The following is a 23128-nucleotide window of genomic DNA, read 5'->3' as shown; positions in this document are numbered from 1 at the left end:
CTTGGGGCGGCGATCTATGCGTTGCCACTCGTCACTGTGTTGCCGCAGTTTCCCGCAGTTGCCGAAGAAGCGGCCGTTGCCCTCGCACTCACACAGCCGAGCGTGGACACCGTGGTCATCGACTCAAACACAGCCTACGGAAGCTTCCGCAACAGAGTAATTTCCTCCGCAGACCGAGCATTTCTATCCAAGTGCAAGCCTCCGGGAAGAGCCATAGGGTTCGCGTGGGTCGCGGCTCACTCGCAGATAGCAGCCAACATCATTGCCGACTACCATGTCCGAGAAATGTCAATCCGGGCCGAGCACAAGCCGGAACAGCTACCGCACCCGGTCACAAGCTTTCGGGACATTCCCCGGATGTATCGCGAGGAAAGGTGCAGACTGCCAGAACCACACCTCAAACTCAACAGGCAACAACCGACAAACATGCGTCGAGCGCAGTCGGGATCGCTTGCGCATCCCGTATTGATGAACCACATGTACCCTCCGGAACACGATATGCTGTGTCCTTTTTGCAAACAAGAAAAGGGCATCCAGCCGCACGTCTTGGCAGAGTGCACAAAAATCAAGACCCACTCCTCCCCTTCTTCCCGCCAACCCCCCCCCCCCCCAATCCCCAACCTCTTCAGCGAAGGGAGACATTGTTATCCAGCCCGCCCTACCGATTCAGCTCGCACTGAGGGACAAGGGCCAGGAGCTGCTGTAAACATATGGGTCCCGTTACTAGGTAACCATCCCGTCTGATGCCTGCGTGCACCACCGCTTCATTTCGGGCTTAACAAATGTTGATTCATCATCATCGTCACTGTGTGCACTCCGCCCTTACCTCTGCTCGTTAGGTTGCTGCGAGGGCGCTCCGGACTAGAACTGAAAAGAAGTGTGCGCCAGTTGCCGCCGCCTCGTCGACCGCCCGCCTGAACTCGCTCCAGTTGGTCATGGAGAAGGTTTGTTTGGCGCTGGAAGAAGGTCGCGCTCCAGCACCGAAAGTCCTGGTGAGTGCGCCTCAACCTGCCCAAAAACTCGCAGTGCGCCGCAACGCTGGCCGAGGCAGGAGCGTGGCCACTTCAGTTCCTAACAGCTAGCAGGGAACTCACTCAAATCGACCGGTTTCTTCGCGCCCCGGATGGCGGCTCGCTGCTCAGCGTATGGGCTCGCACCCGCGCTCACGAATGGGCGCGGCGCAGTGTAACTGCCCCACCTATTAATTTGTACAAAACGGAGGGTACATTTTAGGACGGCGTTTAGCTAATTATGTGGCAATTTGGAGAGTAGAAAATGTATCTCGCGTAATCGGACCGACCTTATTATGATCCGCCCATGCTTTCCTCCCCGTAAGACGCCAGGATAGCTCCTTTTTCGGCGGGGAAGTAACTGTAATAGGACCGACTGCCAGGAGTTTTAAGCAGTGTAGCGAAGAAGTGGATGAAGTGCAGCTGGGATTTTCGAGTGACGCCTGTGAGTGTGTCCGTCGTGTCGCCGTTAGACCAACGCCAACCGACCTGCGCTTCGAATAAACACCTTTACACTAGAATAAACTGTCGCTAATCTGCTCTTTTGTTCCCTTCAAGTACTTGTTTGTGAGTGCGCAGTTAGCTTCGCGGTAATGAACTACTTACTGACCCAAAATATTGCTCTCTTAGAGAAAGGAAAGAACATGTTCTCACGCCATGTACAGCCCTCCAGCCCTTAATGCAGGAAGCCACCGCAGGAATCTGAGAAGGACTGTGATTTCAGAACAGCCGAGGCAGCCAAATTTTAAAAACTATAAACCAGCAAGAGACGACTAGGGGGTGGTGAAGGTCACAAAAATAATGTGGAAATTGGAACAAGAAAATTGGCGGTTAGTCCGAAGATATGGATGACGCTAGGAATTGATGACTGGGTGACACTTTTCATCACCCCAGTACAAAGGGGATGCTGATAATTAGGTATTTATTCATTTAGAACTCATGCGCCACATGAGCTGGCATGTATACATATATTTTGAGACTTTCTGTGCTTATTTAAAAAAGAGCCCCTAAATTTTTTGGATGCGATTTTGTCAAACCACATCATGCTACATTCTATGCCTTTGGACCAACGTCTACTTTCCTCCAAATCGCATTAAGGTTTCTTGCTGAAAAATGAAAATCAAGGAAAGGAATCGACTGAAGACCATCTCTGTAATGCTGGACGACGTTTCCAGTGCAAATCTATGGGTTTCGAATTGTCTTCAGCTAGTACGACATTATTTTAATTTGAATTTCAATTTATTTCAAACAAGCATTTTTACATACATGTTTGGGGTGTATGGGAGTAAAAGCCGCTCAAGAGCAGCTTGACAAAGCTCCCATATCTTTTCTCGGCAGTGCAGGACAGGAAATACAGAATAAACTAAAAACATAAGCGATAACAAAAATCAGCCAGAAGCAGTACAGTAAAGCAAAATTTGTTCAAATACAACAATACAAGACATTATTATATGTTCACTTTAAATAGGTACTCTTGTAATCAATATGCAGGTGCATTAGAAAAAAGATTTTTATGCTTTTGAAAGGAAAAGAGCTGCAAATATTTTGCTCTGTAAGTTTATATTTATTTAATGTGTATGGCAAAGCCTAATTAAGTGTTTGAAAGCCATGTTTGTGCGCGGATGTGGATCATGCCAGTGTTCGCGGCATCGTGTTGTGTAATTTGTGGGATTTTCATGTAATTTACCGATGCCTATAAATAACATTGTTTTGTTTACCCTGAAGTTTATAGGACCTGAGAATGCGAAATTCATATATTTTTTTTTCGGTTTCCATGATGCGGTATGTTGAGAAATGGGAGCTAAGGTGTGACATGAAAGATACGTTCACTATGGCTCTCATCGCAGCATTCTTCAATTTCAGTTTATTTTTAGAAGTAGATGTGGTTCCCCACACCAAAATACAGTAGCTAATATAAGACTAGAATAAAGCATGATATATTGCGATCTTTGTTTAGTTGGTAATGTGCTCTGAAATTTTCCTAATACTCCTACAACAAGAGCTAGCTTAGCCGTTATCAGGTCGACACGATTGTTCCCCCTCATGAATTCGTTAAAATAAACACCTAGTAATTTTACAGCACTCACTATTGCTATTGTATTACCACTAAGGATTAAGGTGAGGTCAGTCGGAAGATACACATTTTTAGCTCTGAATATGAAGGCTTTAGATTTGTCTGTGTTAATAAGCAACGCATTACTTCTGCACCATGCATGCAGTTTCGCCAGTGCATCGTTTCCTCTATGTATTAAATATTCTTCATTATTTCCTGAAATAAATATACTTGTGCCATGGGCAAAAATGATGTATTCGACCCTATTATCTCTTTGGACCAAATCATTTATGAGGATGTTGAACAACAGGGGCCCCAATATGCTCCCCTTAGGGACACCATGACTAACTGACTGAAGTTGCGAGCGATAGTTTCCCAAGTGAACAGATTGAGTGCGGTCAGTCAAGTAGCTGGAAAATAGATTAAGTGGCACGCCACGAACGCCATATATAGAGAGTTTCTGTATCAGAGTTAAATGGTACATCCTGTCGAAGGCTTTTGAATAGTCTACAAATATACCCATGGTGAGTAGTTTGTGTTCTATGTTATTTGACATTGATTCCTTTTGTTTAAGTAGCGCTATTGCAGTACTTAAGTTCTTTGTAAAGCCGAACTGCTTAGTTTAAAGAATATTAGGTTTTTAAAAAAATCTGTTGATGCGGAAGAAAAGTATCTTCACTAGCACTTTGGAGAAGATTGAAAGCATCGACACGTGTCTGTAATTACTGAGCACATTTTTAGGACCACTTTTATGTATGACAATTACTTTGGCTTTTTTCATCGCTAGACGGAAAGACTCCAGAGTTCAGTGATAGGTTAAACATATATGTTAGGATCGGGGATATGACATGAAGAACACATAAAACAGGTTGTAGTTTTGAGCCATATGCGTCTTCACTTTCGCTTTTTCTTGTTGTTAAATACTGATATAAAAACTTCATTGCTTGAACGCAAGAGGGCCACAGAGTCGCGTACATAATTATTAATATACTGAAGCGCACTAGGATCATATGCACTGTCAACAAATGTAGTGAAACTCTCATTAAATTTGTCTGCTAACTGAGTGCCACTGTACTGAATAATATAATAATAATAATAATAATAATAATAATAATAATAATAATAATAATAATAATAATAATAATAATAATAATAATAATAATAATAATAATAATAATAATTGGTTTTGGGGGAAAGGAAATGCGCAGTATCTATCTCATAAGGGAAGGGTAAAGGAGGGAGTGAAAGAAGAAAGGAAGAGAGAGGTGCCGTAGTGGAGGGCTCCGGAATAATTTCGACCACCTGGGGATCTTTAACGTGCACTGACATCGCACAGCATACGGGCGCCTTAGCGTTTTTCCTCCATAAAAACACAGCCGCCGCGGTCGGGTTCGAACCCGGATCAATTTCAAGTTTTCCGGTGTTTTATTCGGAGTTCTGTTAAGTAGGCGATTAAGCTTTGTCCACACTTGACTTTGGTCAGTTGTCGCATTGATCATGGCGTGCGGTAACTATCCTTCGCCTTGTTCTAAGCCGCAGTCACTTTTTTGCGGTGCGCTTTGAAAACTGTAAAAACACCAGTACTGCGACTTTGTAAACATCTTTGAAATAATTTTTTTGGAGATCATATGGAGGATGGTCGAAGTTATCCAGGGCTTACGTGCTTTTTTTGGGGGGGTGGGGGGGGGGGGCTTGAAAGGAATATAGGAAACTTATCACGATATATGGAAGGGAATATCTCGAAAAAGGAGTTAAACACCTTCTCTACGTCTGTTTGTTGGAATACGCGATTCTAGTTTCTATTCATGATAGCAGCCCTAAATGAGTCAAGTGTCTCGGCGGGGATGAGTTGTCATCATGAAGGTAGTTTTTTGCGGTATGTACTTGGCCCAGAAATTTTACACACTAAAAACACGGTAAGGTGGTCACTCGTGGCATAGCATAGAACACCACCGGATAAGACTTCAGATTCAATGCTAGTTAACAAAAGATCTAGAACTGTTGCAGATGTAGGTGTTATACGGGTGGGTGTATTTATTACAATAGTCAGTAGATATTATTCAAGAAGGACAAAGAATTCTTGAGTTTTATTGGACGCCTCCTGGATATCAATATTAAAATGAGCACCGTGTAGCACATGATAATTGTTTTCACTTGCGAACTAAAAAATTTGTTCCAAGTAATTCAAAAATGTCTCAACACATCCCTGCTGCGGCCGGTAAACCACAATGAACAATAATTTGTTACTTAAACACACCCCCTCGTTATCAGAAGCAACAACACTAAGGTGATTAACACATTCACAATGTAAACAGTCGCGAACAAACACACACTACCTCCACGTCTGTTTTTACGGTTCAGAAAGAACGAACTGTAAGCGGACAGGCTGAAACACTCAGAATCATCAGAAAGCCACGTTTAAGTTAGTATGTTAGCCGTGAACACAAATATGAATTTTTGTAAAAACACGTGGAGAGAATCTATTTTGCCACGAATAGACTGGATATTTATAATGAGCAAAGGTGAGCACTCAGGACCACGCGCTACTAGGTTATTTAACTCGTTAGTTATATGCGGGAGGTGCGGGGTTCGATCCCCAGTGCCGCCGGGTACCCACCGGTGATACAATGGGTATAAGCTTTCCCCTGGTCTGGTGCTCGGCTTATATAGGTTAAAATGTTTGGGAAATGGGTCTTTGACCCCAACTACAGAAAAAGAAAAATACCTGGTTTCATGGCGCTCTTTGGCCATAGATCCCCTTGCGCCATAAAAATCCATAATCATCAACTCGTTAGTTGTGAAGAACATTCCAGTCAGACAAACAAGCTATTTTAAAAGGGAGCACTCTACTCGGACAGTGCTCCCAAATCGTCGTCGCTCTGAATGACATGAGCACTTTTTCCGGTTGCCTTCTACACTAGAACCCTAAAACCTTGCCATTTCGACACCACCCATACTGATACCTAGAGCGGTCCGCCCATATCTTGGCGATAGGAGCAGCTGCCGGTTTAACTGCGTAAGGTTTTCTGTTATTCCTACTTTAGATTCTAGCTTTATCAGGTTCTTATTGATCAGTAGCCATTGATCTCTCCGGTCTTGGCGAACGAAGCGTACTATGACTCCGGGGATTTTGCCTGGCTTGGCAGGAAGCCTGTGCACAGCGCAAATGTCCTTCGGACGTAGATCAGATAGACTAAAAGACTGGTCAACCTCATTAACTTTGCAAAGGAAGTCCTGATTTTCAGATTGCTTAACACCGTGAATTACTGTGTTCTGCTGCCCGTTTCTGCACTCCAATTCATTAATGGCCATTTTCAGCACTTTAACCTCTTCAGTGTCATTGCGGGATTCAGTTGCCCCAAAACGTTTCCGGGGTTTTATCAATTCTGCGCTATGCCGCGACATGACCTTTAACACATCATCATATTTTTCAGACATCATCATGATAGACTTCTCAGTGCTGCCTACTTTCTCCGGGAGGCTTTCCATCTTCATTAGTTTATCATGTACGGCAAGTGTAACTGCGAACATGTCCCCATCAATTCGGCCTTTACTTGAACCTCTTAAACGAGAGGAGTAGCATTGAGGACATTTCAATGTGTCAAAGAATGTTGCAGCCTTGTTCTTAGCCGCAGTTTTGCCTGAGCATTGTCTCTGTTGATGGGACCTATCGCCTTCCGAGTCATTCATGAACAGGCTACTCGCAGATCGCTCCTTCAGGCACGTACGGCATGTCTTATCAGATCCTGTCATTTTCCAAGCTCGACAACAGACACAAACTTAGCAGTAAAACACGCAATACTTTCGCAGGGAGCGGCAGCTGATTAAAGACGGCTAGGATCGGGTACAATTCAAAAGGACCAAACCTCAAAACAGTAGAAGGAGAACGTTGTGACACCTGTGCCTTCTGCCGCTGCAGCTACCAGTGAGCAAGGTGGGCGTTGCTGACCACAGAAGGATTGGTTGAAAGAATCACGGTTTTGTGACGCTAGCAGGGGAAGATGCAAAGCACGGAAAACCAGTATTAGCGTGTCCGCGGAATGGACGCAGCAGTGATTGTCGACGGGTTCTCCGGAAAAATTCTTCAGCACGCCTTGTAACACGGATGAAGTCTTGGTCAAAGTAAACAGCAGGAACAGAGCATTGTGACACCTGTGACTTCTGCCGCTGCAGCTGCCATAGTGAGCAAGGTGGGCGTTGATGACCACAACAGGGTTCGTTGGAAGAATCGCGGTTTGGTGACGCTAGCAGCGGAAGATGCAAAGCGCGGAAAACCAGGACGAGCGTGTCCGCGGGAAGGTTGCAGCAGGGAATGCCGACGGGTTCTCCAGAAATTTTTCACCAGGCCTTCTAATACGAATGACGCATTGATCACCATAAAAAGTAGGAACAAAGCGTTGTGACACCGGTGCCTTTTGCCGCTGCAGCTGCCAAACTGAGCAAGGTGGGAATTGATGACCACAGCAGGGTTGGTTGGAAGAATCACGGTTTGTTGACGCTAGCAGCGGAAGATATGCAAAGCACGGAAAACCAGGACGAGCTTGACAGCTCAAAGGAGGCAAAAGGGATTGTCGACGAGTTCTCCAGAAAATTCCTCAGCAGGCCTTGTAATACGGATGAAGTCTTGATCACCATAAAAAGTAGGAACAGAGCGTTGTGACACCTGTGCCTTTTGCCGCTGCAGCTGCCAAAGTGAGCAAGGTGGGCGTTGATGACCACATTGGGGTTGGTTGGAAGAATCATGGTTTGGTGACGCTAGCAGGGGAAGATGCAAAGCGCGGAAAACCAGGACGAGCGTGACCGCGCAAAGGAGCCAGAAGGGATTGTGGACGAGTTCTCCAGAAAATTCCTCAGCAGGCCTTGTAATACGGATGAAGTCTTGATCACCATAAAAAGTAAGAACAGAGCGTTGTGACACCTGTGCCTTTTGCCGCTGCAGCTGCCAAAGTGAGCAAGGTGGCCGTTGATGACCACAGCGGGGTTGGTTGGAAGAATCGTGGTTTCGTGACGCTAGCAGGGGACGATGCAAAGCGCGGAAAACCAGGACGAGCGTGACCGCGCAAAAGAGCAAGAAGGGATTGTGGACGAGTTGTCCAGAAAATTCCTCAGCAGGCCTTGTAATACAGATGAAGTCTTGATCACGATAAAAAGTGGGAACAGAGCGTTGTGACACCCGTGTCTTTTGCCGCTGCAGCTGCCAAAGTAAGCAAGGAAAGCGTTGATGACCACGGCAGGGTTGGTTGACAGAATCATGGTTTGGTGACGCTAGCAGGGGAAGATGCAAAGCGCGGAAAACCAGGACGAGCGTGACCGCGCAAAGGAGCAAGAGGGGATTGTGGACGAGTTGTCCAGAAAATTCCTCAGCAGGCCTTGTAATACAGATGAAGTCTTGATCACGATAAAAAGCAGGAACAGAGCGTTGTGACACCTGTGCCTTTTGCCGCTGCAGCTGCCAAAGTAAGCAAGGAAGGCGTTGATGACCACAGCAGGGTTGGTTGGAAGAATCATGGTTTGGCGACGCTAGCAGGGGAAGATGCAAAGCGCGGAAAGCCACGACGAGCGTGACCGCGCAAAGGAGCCAGAAGGGATTGTGGACGAGTTTTTCCAGAAAATTCCTCAGCAGGCCTTGTAATACGGATGAAGTCTTGATCACCATAAAAAGTAGGAGCAGAGGTTTGTGACATCTGTGCCTTTTGCCGCTGCAGCTGCCAAAGTGAGCAAGGTCGGCGTTGATGACCACAGCAGGGTTGGCTGGAATAACCACGGTTTGGTGACACTAGCAGCGGAAGATGTAAACCACGGAAAACCAGAACGAGCGTGTCCGCGGAAAGGACGCAGCAGGGATTGTCGACGAGTTCTCCAGAAAATTCTTCAGCAGGCCATGTAATACGGATGAAGCCTTGATCACCGTAAACAGCAGGAACAGAGCGTTGTGACACCGGTGCCTTCTACCGCTGCTGCTGCCAAAGTTTAGTGCGCCTCACAAGGAACGGATTCTCAAGCTTTCGGAAAGGGCGCTTTGCAGAAATTTAACCCATGTCCGTTGCGGTGTGGCCTTATCGAAATAATGACCCCAAAAGACGGCGTGTTTCTTTTGCTTATTCACATACCCTAAAGGCCCTTTTCAGATATTACATAGGGGGGGGGATGTACAGTTAGAAATAAACTATATTCCAAACATAGTTCCACAAGCAACACCAATACAAAACAACAGACAAAATGAAAAAGTACAGAAAATTTGAAGTTGATCATATGCAGGAATCTAGACTTCTTAATCGGATTTTTTTATAAAAAACACTAGTTTTTGCACAAAGGCGTCATGACTTAAGGTGAAGACAATATCACCCGGTAACTTATGCGTGTGGTGTGAAAAATGGACTAAGGGCTGAATTCTGAAACGCTCCTTACCTTACTAATGGCGCCTCACACACCGTAAGGTGATTGAAGTCACTTCTGAAACGTCCTCTACTAAGAAGCCCTAAGTTAGGGCATCATTGGTGCTTCCCCGCGCTAAGTGAGCCGGCATGCTACCTTGATGATTCCAAACCTCGCTCCTCTACCTGAACGCATGCTTTGCCGCACGGTTTTGCACACGATACGCTCGGCTGTGAAAGTAGTACCATGCGCAGTATGGAGGCCGGATTCTACTGACTGCTGGTATCGTCCCGTGGATCGCATCTTATTTTTGCTCATATTGTGACAAGTGGAGCTGGAAGAATGACGACTATGCGATACGTATCTGGAGACGATAGTTTCGAAAGCAACGCAATGTTTCTGCGACGCGCACACAACCTTCTCTACGGCAGCGTTTACAAGCCTCCGACGTTGACTCCAGTCCGGCATCCGACTGGCGAAACCCAGTGGAGTATTACAGTGAAGGGGAGTTCCTAGCCCTGTATCGTTTTACAAAGCAAGCAGTTATCGCTATACTGGAAGATCTGCAAATGGATACAAGCAGTGACAACTAGAGGAGCGCCGCTACCTGCTCTTTTGAAGGTACCCATCGCTTTGCGTCTATATGAAGCGGGTGCCATGCAAACTGTTGTAGGTAATTACCTTGCGTGTGCGTCTCAACCCTGTGGCTGCCAAAGCATCTAGGAGGTGACACAGCTGATCTGCCTGCGTATTTATCCGAAGTATGTCCGGCTACCAAACACCGCCGAAACGACGTCAGTCAACCAGGTTTCATGCGATCAGAAGATTCCCCGGGGTTACTGGGTGTATCGATTGCACTCATGTCCAAATAAAAAGCCCCGGTGAAGATAATGCCGAAGTTATCAGTAACAGAAAAGGGGTCTTCACTATAAATGTGCAGGAGAGTGGCCCTTTTCAGAAACTTGCGAAATTGACAAGACGGCAATTCGCGTTTCTTGCCAACGTGCAAAAAGTCCAGAAGAGCATCTGTTGGCTTCTGGCTGTTGCTGTACAGTTTCGGCTGCAAAATTTATCATTACCTCGGTACATGAACCCCGCAAGTAGTGACACTGTAGCTCGTACACAAGAGAAACACAGACACGCACACACACCATATAGTTGTAAGGTAACTTGCTGTTGTTAACTTGTGGCATTACATCTGTATACATTTCGACCATATACTTATCCACAGTGCATGTGCATTTCAATGGGTACGAAATCGGGCCTCAGAAAGCTTTCTCAAGCCCATCAAGCAGCGGCGAATTCCACAAGTGCAGAGAAGAAGTTGTAAGGTAATCTGCTGTTGTTAACTTGTGGCATTACATTTGTATATATTCCGACCACATACTTATCCATAGTGCATGTGCACTTCAATGGGTACCAACTCGTGCCTGAAAAAGCTTTGTGAAGCCCATCAAGCAGTGGCAAATGCTACAAATGCAGAGAAGGCCGAGCCGGTTCAGTGCTCTAGACAAATGTGTGGATGACTGTAAATGCCACCTCTGCACATAAAGTATGCGTCAATTCACATGCGACTGTCTGTAATCATTGTTTTGCTTTTACAAGTGGTCTCGGGGCCCGAGCTTCAATTTTTCGACGTCGTGCCAAGCTGGCCTTGTTCTGTCCATGACAGTCGAATTTTTTATAACAGCACAGTGTCAGTCATGTACGAGCAGCAGGCAGTGAATGGCATTCTCCTTGGCGACCAAGGATACGCTTGCTCGCCCTCCTTGATGACTCCATTGAGGAACCCTCGAACCACTTCAGAGAAAAGGTAAGAAGAATTGACTTTGCTGAAGTTATGTGAAACACATGCAAGGTCATATTTGTAATGTTCCTTACAAGTACAACAGGAGTAACATCAGACCAAGAAATTCCATTGAGCGGGCTTTTGGCGTCTGGAAGAGACCTCAGGCAAGCAAAACGTGGAAGAGACGTTTTGCTTGCCTGAGGGCAAAGCTGGAAACTCTGACAGAGTTGCCAGCTGCAATAATAACAGCATGTCCAGAACTGCATAACGTTGCTTGCACATTGCGGGATCCTATCTCTAATGGCGATGCGCCAGAGCCGGAAGATGCAGGTGCGGATTTGCGTCAACCCGATTCAATTTTTGGCACCCAGCATCGAAGGCACCTCATCCAGCGTTGCTTCATTAATGATGTTGACAGCTGCACGGACACTGTGTTGAGGTAAACTGTGAGTAATGCTGCATATTGCAACGTATAATTTCCAAAAAGACGAAGTGGAGGAAGTGTCTGGTGTGTGTGCGCGATCCGCTCGGTGTTCAGATTTTTGCCCTGTGCTCCGGTCGTCCTTGTGCCTGCCTAGACTTCTTTACACGTAACATCTTTGGTGGAAGGGCCGAGCAGACGGTCTCCACGCCACGCAGCTCCGAAAAGGTCGTCAGACCGAGCCTACTACCATCATGGCTCTACCCGGCGAGTCACGAAGCACTCCACAACTCCCTTCGTAGTCATGGCTGCTCCGCGTCACCCCGGTACATTTTCTGGGAACGAGGACACCGATGTCGACGACTGGCTCAGCCTGTATGAACGAGTGAGCACCTGCCACCAGTGGAATCGCACCGTGATGCTAGCGAATGCTATCTTCTGTCTTAGTGGCGCGGCACGAGTCTGGTACGAAGCTCACGAAGACGAACTGACAAGCTGGTACACTTTTAAAGAAAAGCTCCACATATCCTCTTTCGACCACTCGACTGAATCTCTTGAACGTCACTATCGATCATGTTCCTGTGTGCGCCCTGAGTGACACCAGTGCTCATATATCAGTGATTAGTGCTGCACTCCACCGTCGCCTCCGCAAAGTCCTCACGCCTGCCATGTCCCGTGTGCGCGTCGCGGTTGGTCGCCCGCCTGCTGTGGACGGCATGTGTACCGCGCGCGTTACTATTGCCGGCCAAAGTTTATTGATTCAGTTCACCGTGCTGACCACCTGTGACCATGACCTTATCCTCGGCTTGGCTTTTTTGGCTGAATATTCAGCCCTCATTGACTGCTCGGAGGGTGTCCTACACCTCAAACTTCCGCTGCTGGATCCAGAACTAGTCGATGCATCACTGCGACTGTTCAGTACCGAATACGCTCGCCTGTCATACTGAACCGCCTGTTTCGTTCCACTGACCCAATCTCGCCCAGTTGCCGATGGCGACTGCCTTTCCCGTTGCCCAGTTGGCCCGTGTGACAATCCTGGCACTGAAGACAGGACGCTCTCTGCTCTCTCTCTGCCCTCGCTAACATGGGAACATGGGCGAAGAACAGCGCCGCGATGCCGAGCTGCGCTCAATTATCGACCGCTTTCACACCGACACATTCGTCCCTCCGATGCGCCACTTTTTGCTCCGTGATGGAGTTTTATGCCGCAGGAGCCTTAACCAAGCTGGCACAGACCTCCTCCTCGTTTTGCCCAAGCACCTTCGCACTGCTGTCCTCCAAGAGCTTCATGATCTCCTCACTGCTGATCACTCGGATGTCTCCCGTACTTACGACCGCGTGCGTCGTCGATTCTTTTGGCTCCGCCTCTACCACTGTGCACGCCGCTATGTTGCTGCCTGCGACGAGTGCCAGCGGCGGAAACCCCCTACCACTCTTCCAGCCGGTCTGCTCCAGCCCATTGACGTCCCACCCGAACCCTTTCATCGCGTCGGCTTAGACCTTTTGGGACCGTTTTCGGAATCGACCCGGGAAACAAATGGGTAGCTGGTGCAACAGACTACACTACTTGCTACGCGATCACGCGGGCACTCCCCGCCAGTAGTACTACTGATGTTGCCGATTTTCTTTTGACCGACCTTATCCTACATCATGGTGCTTCCGTCAACTTCTTACCGACCACCCCAATGCTTTCTGTCCAGAGTTGTCGCTGACATTACTTGGTCCTGCTCTACAAAACATAAGCTCACCACCGCCTACCACCCGCTGACAAACGGCCTCACTGAACGCCTCAGCCGCACTCTCACCGACATGCTGGCTATGTACGTTTCTCCAGACCATCGCGACTGGGATATCATCTCCCCTATGTGACCTTCGTGTACCACTCCGGCCGCCATGACACTGCCGGTTACTCCCATTTTTATCTTTTGTACGGCCGCGAGCCCCTGCTCCCTCTGGACACGCTGCTTCCCACTTCTACGGCTCCGCCATCTGCATACGCCCAAAACGCCATTGCTCTCGCTGACCAACCGGGCCCGCCAACTTGCACGCTCCCAGCTACTCACGTCCCAGACCTCTCAACAGAAGTTCTTCAACTGCTGTCACCGTATGATTGTCACATATATTAAGGAGCGTGAATTAAAATTTAAAAGAAAAAGGTGTGAAGAAGACGACGCGAATTAACCGAAGAATAAAGAAGAGGAAGAAGAAGCATTCGTTGATGTGGAGAGAGATGATTGGTGGAGAAGCATTCGGAGAGGTGGAGAGAGATGATTGGTGGAGAAGAGAAGACGACGACAAGACTTACGTGGACTAACAACGAGGCTATAAAAGGGGGAGTTAGAGCGAGGCATTGGGGGGAACAGCAGAGAAGCGGAGGCTCCGGCAGGTCAGGGACACATCGGCTGGAAGAGAGCAACGCCGGCTGCTGCTCCGCTGAGCTCGCGTTCTACGACATCGCATCGTGGACTTCCTGCCGTGCCTGAGCCCGTTCCCGGGAGTCAACGGAGGACGCTACCACCTGATACGGCCAGGGGTGTCTCCAGCGCTGTTGCCACCCATTCGGGTGGTGCCCTCAACGCCAATAACACCGGCATCACCTCCACGGGCGCTTGGACCTGGAGCTTGTACGACGCAGCCAGCGACGCCAGCCCAAGCGCGTCGAACGCCGCCTCGACGCCGGCTACGCGATCCATACAACGCCGAGCCGCACCGAACCAACCGTGAGCACGAACCCCGACCACGGATAGTAGAACGCTAGTAGTAGACGCTGGTAGCAGTGTGCCCGGGTCGCGTGTATTTATAGCCTCTGTGTTCTGTGTCAGTTTTGTTAGTTTTGTGTTCTAGTGTGTGTGTCACGTAGGGTGTATTAAATGTGCGTTTGTGTGGGTTCACCTAATAAATGCCAGTATGTCAGGCAATAATAACAATAAATAATAATTGGTTTTTGGTGGAAAGGAAATGGCGCAGTATCTGTCTCATATATCGTTGGACACCTGAACCGCGCCGTAAGGAAAGGGATAAAGGAGGGAGTGAAAGAAGACAGTGCAGATTCTATAAGACAGATGAAAACGACTATAAAAAGGACCTTACTCAGTATGTGGCATATGGACGGGTTCAGCATTGCCTTCTGCTGCATGGAGTTGCAGCTTTCTGAGAAGAATTTCTCGCTTCAAGTTCTGGACCTGCTCTTTGGCTTTCAAAACCCGAACCTTCAATTTATGCAACACACTGCGTTTCCGCCGTTCGTTTGCGTACAGTTCTTCCTTGAAGGCATGCTCAACTTTGATCATCGTTCTGCAGCCTTCTCTCGTGCTCACTGCGCCTCTGATTGCGCTCATCTTCTTCAGAAAGAAAGCATGCCTCCAGCTCCGTTGACAGCGCTGCGTCGACGGCAGTAGGTCGACTGCCTTGGCGACGGCGACCGCTGCCTCAGCTGCAGAGCCTTGCTGGGCTCGTCCGTCTTCTGTACTCTGGCTGCATGAAGCCCTTGTGGCCGTGTCGTCTGTTGATGGCCCACAAGGAATAAGAGGGGGTGCTGAAGAACTCAGCTCAGAACCGTCGAGGAACCCTGCATGGACACCCTCGCCCAGGCTCATCACGAATTCTGCAGAAAAGGACGTTGATAAAACATTTCACTATGTTTTACAACAAAGTCAATAAATGACATATAAGAAAAGCAAACTTCCTGGAACCTTGCTCATATGTTCAGAACAAAAAAATGCAGGAACTATGATAGTGCATGTTTATAGTGTACCGCATTAAAGAGACCGAGAAGGGGGTCTCAATAAAGGTGCGATATGTCTGGGATGTTAAAAGACGACAGTTCAAAATTATCCCACAGCAAGAATTATTTTAATGCGTTTTCTGGAAGCTGAGTTATATGCGGACAAAATTTGAACTTCCGCGTCTTCGCGACTTTCCCTCCCTCGTCTGCCAGGTTTTCGTGCAAAAACCCGGCACCGCGCGTCGCGGCGAGGGGCGAAAGCGGCAATTTTTAAAAATGTATCGTAAATTTCCCGCTCTCTTCTGAGGTCCCGTACGCGACATGAATGCTCGGTGACCTGTATTCTCCATAGTGCAAGCATTTTAAACCCAAGCTCAAACACCTCTATGTGTGGCCCTTTAATGAGACATAAGGCATGATGTTCTCTACAGCTTTTTTGAAGACAATAAGCTCAAGCAGCTGTGTTGCAATGGGAGCTTGATGACGTGCATTCAGAGCAGGCATATAGGGTGTTTGCATAGTCACACAGTGGCACTAGTTCTCTATGAAAAAGTTGAGCATCTGTCTGCATTCCTGGCAGCAGAGTACTATATTGCAGTGGGAGAGTTGGCAAGTTGAGAAAAGTGGCACAGGAACAGGCTATTCTTTTTTACATAATCCGCTAATGTGTTGTGCAGACTGTGCTCCACGAAAAGGAAGTACCCTTAGCAGTTGCATAAGCAACAAAAAATGCAAATATTGATTCCTAACAGGGCACATATGTGGTCGAGCCGTTAATTTTTTAATGTTTGAGGATGGTAACGTCGATAAGCGAGGCCAGCAATCCATTTACTTCTCGATCGCAATTGCACGGGCAGCGATCGAGCACTCACTACGATGCAGTGATGCCAGCGAATGTGCTTCAGAACTACAGAAACGTTGGTAGTCGAAGTAGAAACGATGTTCCGCTAACCATCGGCGCTGTCTTCAGGCTGCGTTCTCTAGCACCGTGCCGCCAATAATGTCGGCGACGGACTGGCTGGATGGCATGCTGGATGGCGACTGCGACGGCCTGTCACTATCGAAGGGATTTGGCACTCGCACCGCCACATGCGGCACGGCCGCCTCGACTCGGCAGGGCTGTCATCTACGCCGTTATAATATACACTTGCAACTTTCCGAGGGGAGAAAAGATTTCATCTTTTCGGGGGAAAAATAAACCAAAACGTACCTGTGCCCATCACGCTCCTGTTCTACTGCGCCTTTGCCTTCTTCAGTTTTTGTACAGATATTCCCATAATTTTTTTAGTTGTTTGACTTCACGGGCGCGCACGTGCAGCAAGCTGTTGTACTGAATGCATAGCCGCTCCCATGCTTTTCCCTTCGCTTTCAGGCATACGGCATCCGTTTTTTTGCACTCGATTACGCTGCTGTGCATTTTTACAAAATCGGTCAGCAAGACCTCTTCAGTTCAGCGAAATACGACTTCCCTGGCACGGCAAATGCAAGCATAGTAAAAAACCAGCACAACCAAGCGATCTCCAAACAACCAAAAAACGACGCTCAGATGCTACCACAGTTGCCAGGGTCAGCTCGCTTTACTGCACAATGCAGCTTTTTAAAAATTATTTTTAACCTGTTAACAAAACAAAATGACTTTATGCTCAGGTATAAAAGTATACATGTAAATTTCACGGCGCCGGCAGTTTACTTTGACAATTAGTTGCGAATTTTTTACATTTCTTGAACGTATCTTCAGAACCAGCAATCACTTCGGGTCCGCTTTCTTTGGTGAGGCGCTCCTTCCGCAGGGAAAGCGAAAGGAAGTTTTTGAATCCGCGTTGGGCTTCTGAGGTCGCCTTACGTTTAGGGAGCATGAAGGGCTCCTTGCGGAAGGTACGGAAATGGTCTAAGGTTAGGAGCGTTTCAGGATTCGGGCCTAAGACATGGGCCTTTCAGATTCATGATCAGCTGTGAAACTTTTATTATGTGCACTGCTTTTCAGAGCTTCACCGTATCTTTTAGTTTTTGTGGAATCATTTGATAAGAGCTGATCTGCCTCACAATCATTTCCGCACTCAGAAAAGCAGCAAGACTAAGACTAACGTTTTATGCCTTTCTTCAGAGCAAAGACGCTGAAGGAAGGCTCACCGTTACGGGTCATCATTTCGAAGTGGTCTATGCGGCAACAAACATTCGGACAGTACGTGCAAAAAACCTCTATGTTGTGAGGCCTAAGAATTCGTTGCTCGTGAAGCACCTTATAGATGTATAATAATACCCCAATGAGCTGTTACTGCGACCTGTGAGTGCACTGTCACTTGACATTAAGGGTATGTACTTTTTGCCGCCACTTTCCGCGATAATGTATGTTGCGAGCGAAAGCGTAGAAGTCGTAGAAGCGCGCTTCCAAATTTCTCGCGGAGGGAAGCGTGAGAGTCGTTGTTGTTGTTGTTGTTAGCCTATCAAAAGATGGCACATACCCACACTGGGGGATCGGCCAAGAATCGGGTGGCTATTCACCTGAACGCAGTTTACAAAAAGAAAAAGAGTCTAACCATGCTCAGCTGTTACAATCAGTTCTTCGTTTACCTCTGCAGTGAGTACTACGTGCAGAAAAAGAAGGCGTCTGCATCGGCCCGCGTTTAACATACATCTTGTCGCCTGTGCTCTTTAATATTCTAATGAGCTCCATTCCCAGACATCAAAACATTCGCACTTTCATCTATGCGGACGACATTGCATTTTTCACTGCTGCAGCTGACATTAAATCTCTCTATGTGCGCCTGCAATCGTACCTGAATTTGCTTGAAAGCTGGTTTTGTGACTTACGTCTCACCTTAAATGTAATCAAGTGCGCTGTACTAGTTTTTCAAATGATAGATCCCGTTCATCTGTCTCTCAGTTAACAGCAACAGAATATTCCTCAAGTTAAGTCATTAAAATATCTTGGTGTCACTTATGATGACAGCCTCACATGGCGCCCTCACATTGACCGTGTCGCAGCGAAAGGGGCTCGTGCTGTGGGCATGTTGCCAGATTAAGTAATCCCCGGTCTGGAATGCGGAGATATGCAATTTTGCTGATATATGTTTTGCATGTCCAACCAATTTTAGAATTTGGATCATTGCTGTTTTCTGATACGGCTCCTTACAAAATTCGCCCTCTCGTTCTTTTGGAGCGGGAAGCGGTTCGGTTGTGCCTTGGCCTCCCAAAATGTGTGGCCAATAACATGCTTTATCTTGAAGCCCGCATTCCTTCTTTATCATCTAGATTTCAATTCCTAACTGTTCAGACGTACCTAAGGATATATGAGTCAGATTTACACCGCTCCTTGTCTGTTTTTTGTTGCCAGCCGACTTCCTTTTTTGGAGTCCACTGGCCTAGATTTCATACTCCGAAGGTAGTTATGGTACAATATTTGCTTGAACCTTTAAATGTTCTTTTGTACAACATCCTTCCGACAAAAAAACAGTGGGTACTCTGTAGAAATTGTATGTGATGACTTTTTCCCGAAAAACGCTAAGCATTTACTACCCCGCATTTTAAATTCAATATTAGAAGATCATTTACAAAGCCTAACTATTACCTTAACGATAGCTACTGACGCCTCCCAATTTGATGAAAAGGCAGGGGCGGGAATATATTGCCCGCTTCTAGATTGGTCTTTTTCTGTGCGGCTTCCCGACTACACACCAATTTTCCTAGCGGACTTTCTGGCGGTGGTGCTTGCTCTTCGCAAACTAGAGCCAGCTTTCTCTTCAGTGGCTGTGATTACAGACTCTCTTTCTTTGTGTTCGTCCCTTGGTTAGCCTGTAGATTCGCCAATTCTAAACATCTTCCATTCCTTACTCCCTCTGAATTTGAGCCTTGTTCACATGACATGGGTGCCAGGTCATACGGGTGTAACAGCCAATGAAGTTGCGGACTGCCTGGCAAAGGAGTCCCTCATTGGCCCCGTGCTACCTATCATTCCGGCTACAGCGTACATTACAGCAGTGAGGTTCCGGCGACAAAATGTGTTAGGAATGACAACTGTATCTCTTTTAAGATCTGATGATTACATGCACCTGAGGTATTCTTGGAGCAGGCAATCATGTCATTCAGGGCAGGTTGAGGTATCTCTATCAAGGCTCTGCTCCCGGATCCCACCCTTAAATTTTTATTTGCACAGGTTTGGGTTGGCGCTTAATTCCGTCTGCGTATTTTGTGGTGACCACAAAATCATAGACCATATTTTGTTGTTTTGTCTCCGGTACACCATGATGCGAAGACGGTTTTTAATGAAGCCTCTACAACAGCTTGGCCTATGTTTGAACAGCCCAGTCTTATTGTAGTTTGGAGCCACCATACTTGGGTACAGCCACAAGTCTGTTTTTACTGCCGTGCAAAATTTTTAATAAAATTAAGACGGCTACCCTGCTATCTTTTATTTTTTTCAATATTATTTTTATTCTTAAAATTATCATTTTCATTTAACTACTCCTCTATAAACATCAGTCTCGATCTCCTGCGTGCGTTCTGCATTTCCCGTTTTTTTTTGTCGTTCCTTTTTCTTTACTTATTCCGTCCTTACCATTCATTTTAATTTCGTCAAGAAATTATTTACCTGAAAAACCCTCTGTGCCCCCAATCCTTGGCCAATCCCCCTATGTGGGCATGTGCCATAGTATGTGGACAACAAAAACAACAACACATCCTCGGCGACCTTCTAGCACGACATGACAGGTACATCATAAGATTTTTAGTAAGGCAGAAACTTGGGCTAGTTGGATATTGTTTGAACTCATATTTTCTAGCGCTTAGTGATCACAAGGGACAAGCAAGAACACAAATACAGAGGACGTACGTCCTGTGTATTATGTCATGTGTAATACGTCCTGTGTATTTGTGTTCTTGCTTGTCCCTTGTGATCACTAAGCGCTAGAAAATATGAGTTCAAACATCATAAGATCCTCCATGCACACTATGTCGTTCGGGTCAGCATATTGTGTAAGCTATTTATTCCTGTTCCTGTGGGTTGTGCTGCGGCTTTCATTATAAAAGTAGTACTGCCTTCATTCTCCACTCCATGAAGCCTGAATGTGTCACACGTCGTGCAGTAAGCGGGCCATTTTTTATACATCAGAGGCATTCAGCTCTCAAGCCATGCTTACGGTATGTAACCATTAAACGTACTTGTGAGACACATATGCTACATGCACAGAGTGTACGATGCTGCCAAAAACAGGAGAGAGCAGTGTAGCAAATTGCGCACAAAGCACATAAAATCGAGCATATGCAAACGTCAAAGAGAAACAAATTATGAGAACGGGCGCACTAAGGCGCTCGTGAAACGGAGAGGAGCGCGGAAGGCGCGCAAGCAAAATTTCCCTCTTGGGAATAATATGCCGCGGATATAATCATATAATCCAGGTGATGATGGCTGAAGTGCGCTGAAGGTCGACCTTTCACATTAAGGTGCGCGCAGAGCACAGCACGGAGAAAATCCGACGGCGCAGGAGGTTGCGCTGGGAACCAGTGCAGACGCTTGGGAAGGGAGAGGGGCGCTTGGACAGACGCACCGCCATTAGCGTCGTGGAGTTGGGCACCCAGCAGGGAAAAGGGCGACTCCGGCCGCTACAGGAGCCGCGGCGAAGGGTTGTCGGGGGGCAGTTGCCCGCAAAGACCGCTCAGGAAAGCTCGGGTTGCGCGTGGAACCAAGTCTGTAATGACGGAAGGGGCGCAATGGCTGGCGTCCACCGGCGCGGACGAGATTCACCGGCCACAGCCGACAGCGCACACGCTGCTCAGCTCGTTGAAAGAACGAACGTGACAGTCGCGAAGAGAGGAAGAAGCATGGTACGGCCTCCTAGATGGAAAGCAGCAGAAAACAAAAAACAAAACGGACATCCATGTCGAGGTGAGAGGAGGGCGCCTTCTCCCGAACGGCTGTGATCGGCGTGCTCGCGGTTTCCCGGTCGGAAAGATATATTTTCACAATAGGCCCGTTCCCCACTTCTCAACAGCCTCGACCCCTACGAACCATGCCAACCAAGCTTCACCCCAAGTAGAAGCAGAAAGGACTGGATGCGCCCCCTCCGTGGCAGTATGTAATTGTCATACGCCTCAAAGAACATTCGTGCTGACCAATTCTCTTTTTAGTGATTTCTTGTTTTTTTATAGGATAATTAAAAGCGAAAAAAACATCGTTCCACCATAAAGAACAGCCTCGTATTCCGAAAGCTAACTAGAAGCAGCTGCACTCTACTTGGTAGTGTACTAGACATTTTATAGCATTCTGTAATAACCGCTAAATGAACGCGACATTATTGTTACCTAGTGGCAGGGCTATTGAAAACTTGCAGCACTACAAGTTGTTTACGCTGGGGCAGGCAGCGCTTGAGACAGCACCTACCTTCCAAGTGAAAGGCAAAATAAGACTCCGGCGCGTTAAACCACTGAATGCAAAGGAGTGAAATTACACTCACCTCACACACAGCGGTCTTCCGTACGCCAGAACGTGATTGGAGCTTGCGGTTTGACAAAGATGGCAAATGGCGTTGAAAACAAACGCACAGTGGAGCCGCCGCCAAAGCAGCGCACGAAGTGACGTAGGAGTATAAAATTGATCGTAGGCAGCTGTCGAGTTGAACTCGAGAGTCTAAATATTTCGCGGAAGGTTTTGGGAGGAGGTGTATCAGCAGCAGCACAGCTTGCTTCGCTGCGCACACCCCTCCTTTTGTTGCTAGAAATAGCTAATGTAGCTAGCATACAGGGCTCTTTTTTCTCCGCCCAATTTTAAAAAAATTGGTACTGCATAAACCATTTGCTTATCTACTGTCAGACTTTAATACTTGGCACCCACTGCAAATGTGGCAAAGTGCAAATAATGGCTCACAATCAACAAAGTCAGCGCTTGTGGTGTCCTTTCTTCGTTGTGTCCCGTTGTTTTATTGCGCTATTCAAATATGAATCAACAAAATTGTTTTAAAAAGTTTTATTTATCGATTTCAATACTGCATATGCAATTCTGAAGCCCGATATTGATATGTTCTAACACAACAACCGTTTTATAATACTCGTCGTAGGTGCTACGACCTGGAGTATTTTAGCTCTTTGGGCAGCCCTGAACAGAAGCGAAGCGAAGCCCTGATCCGAAGCGAACTCTTTTGCTATATTGCGCCGTTCTTTTCTGATACGAAATTATTATTGACCATCCGTGCATGAGAGTAAAGGCCGATTCAGAAGATGGACCGTTCGCTCACAGAACAAAAGTTACGTGACGCTCCACTTCCGCTCCATGTTGCTCGTGCATTGTCCCGGTAAGGGGAAAGGCCGCACCCATGACTAATTTGATTATCGCCGTTAACTTTTTCACAAGGCGTTAGTCTCATTATAGATGGTCACGGTCATTAGCCGTCCTTGTCCATGGACACTGTTGGCCAGCAAGGCAACAGACGGACCGGAAATCGGGTTGCACTTCGTGTGAACCGGCCTTAGGCAGCGGCGTCACGTCATGAACACCTTTGTTCTGTTTTCGCCGTCTTTAAGCAAGATATTTATGCGTTTGGTGGTAACACAACAGTTATAGAGTGGAGCGTTGTGTCGTGTTAAGTTTTGCTGCCTAACAGATTCTTCAAGCTTTCTACCTTGCAACGTCTACGGCAGAATACGGACGTTTTCTCCTTTACTGGTCTGAAGTACGGTCTTTCCTTCCGTGTTTCCAAAAAAAAGCAAATAATTTCCTTTTCGCAGAGTAGCAGCAGTGCATATAATGCGAATGCAAGATAACCAC

General features: G+C 47.1%; 1 protein-coding gene across 1 annotated transcript in view; it reads right to left on the bottom strand.

Moving 5' to 3' along the window:
* Positions 1-23128, bottom strand: part of LOC144098022 (calcium-activated chloride channel regulator 2-like) — a 349289-nt gene that overhangs the window by 70822 nt on the left and 255339 nt on the right. The gene's annotated exons all lie outside the window — the stretch shown is intronic.

This window comes from Amblyomma americanum, chromosome 7 (genome assembly GCF_052857255.1).
Source record: "Amblyomma americanum isolate KBUSLIRL-KWMA chromosome 7, ASM5285725v1, whole genome shotgun sequence".
Lineage (NCBI taxonomy): Eukaryota > Metazoa > Arthropoda > Arachnida > Ixodida > Ixodidae > Amblyomma > Amblyomma americanum.
Note: the sequence above shows the minus strand (reverse complement) of the source record. Positions and strands in the feature narration are given on the sequence as shown.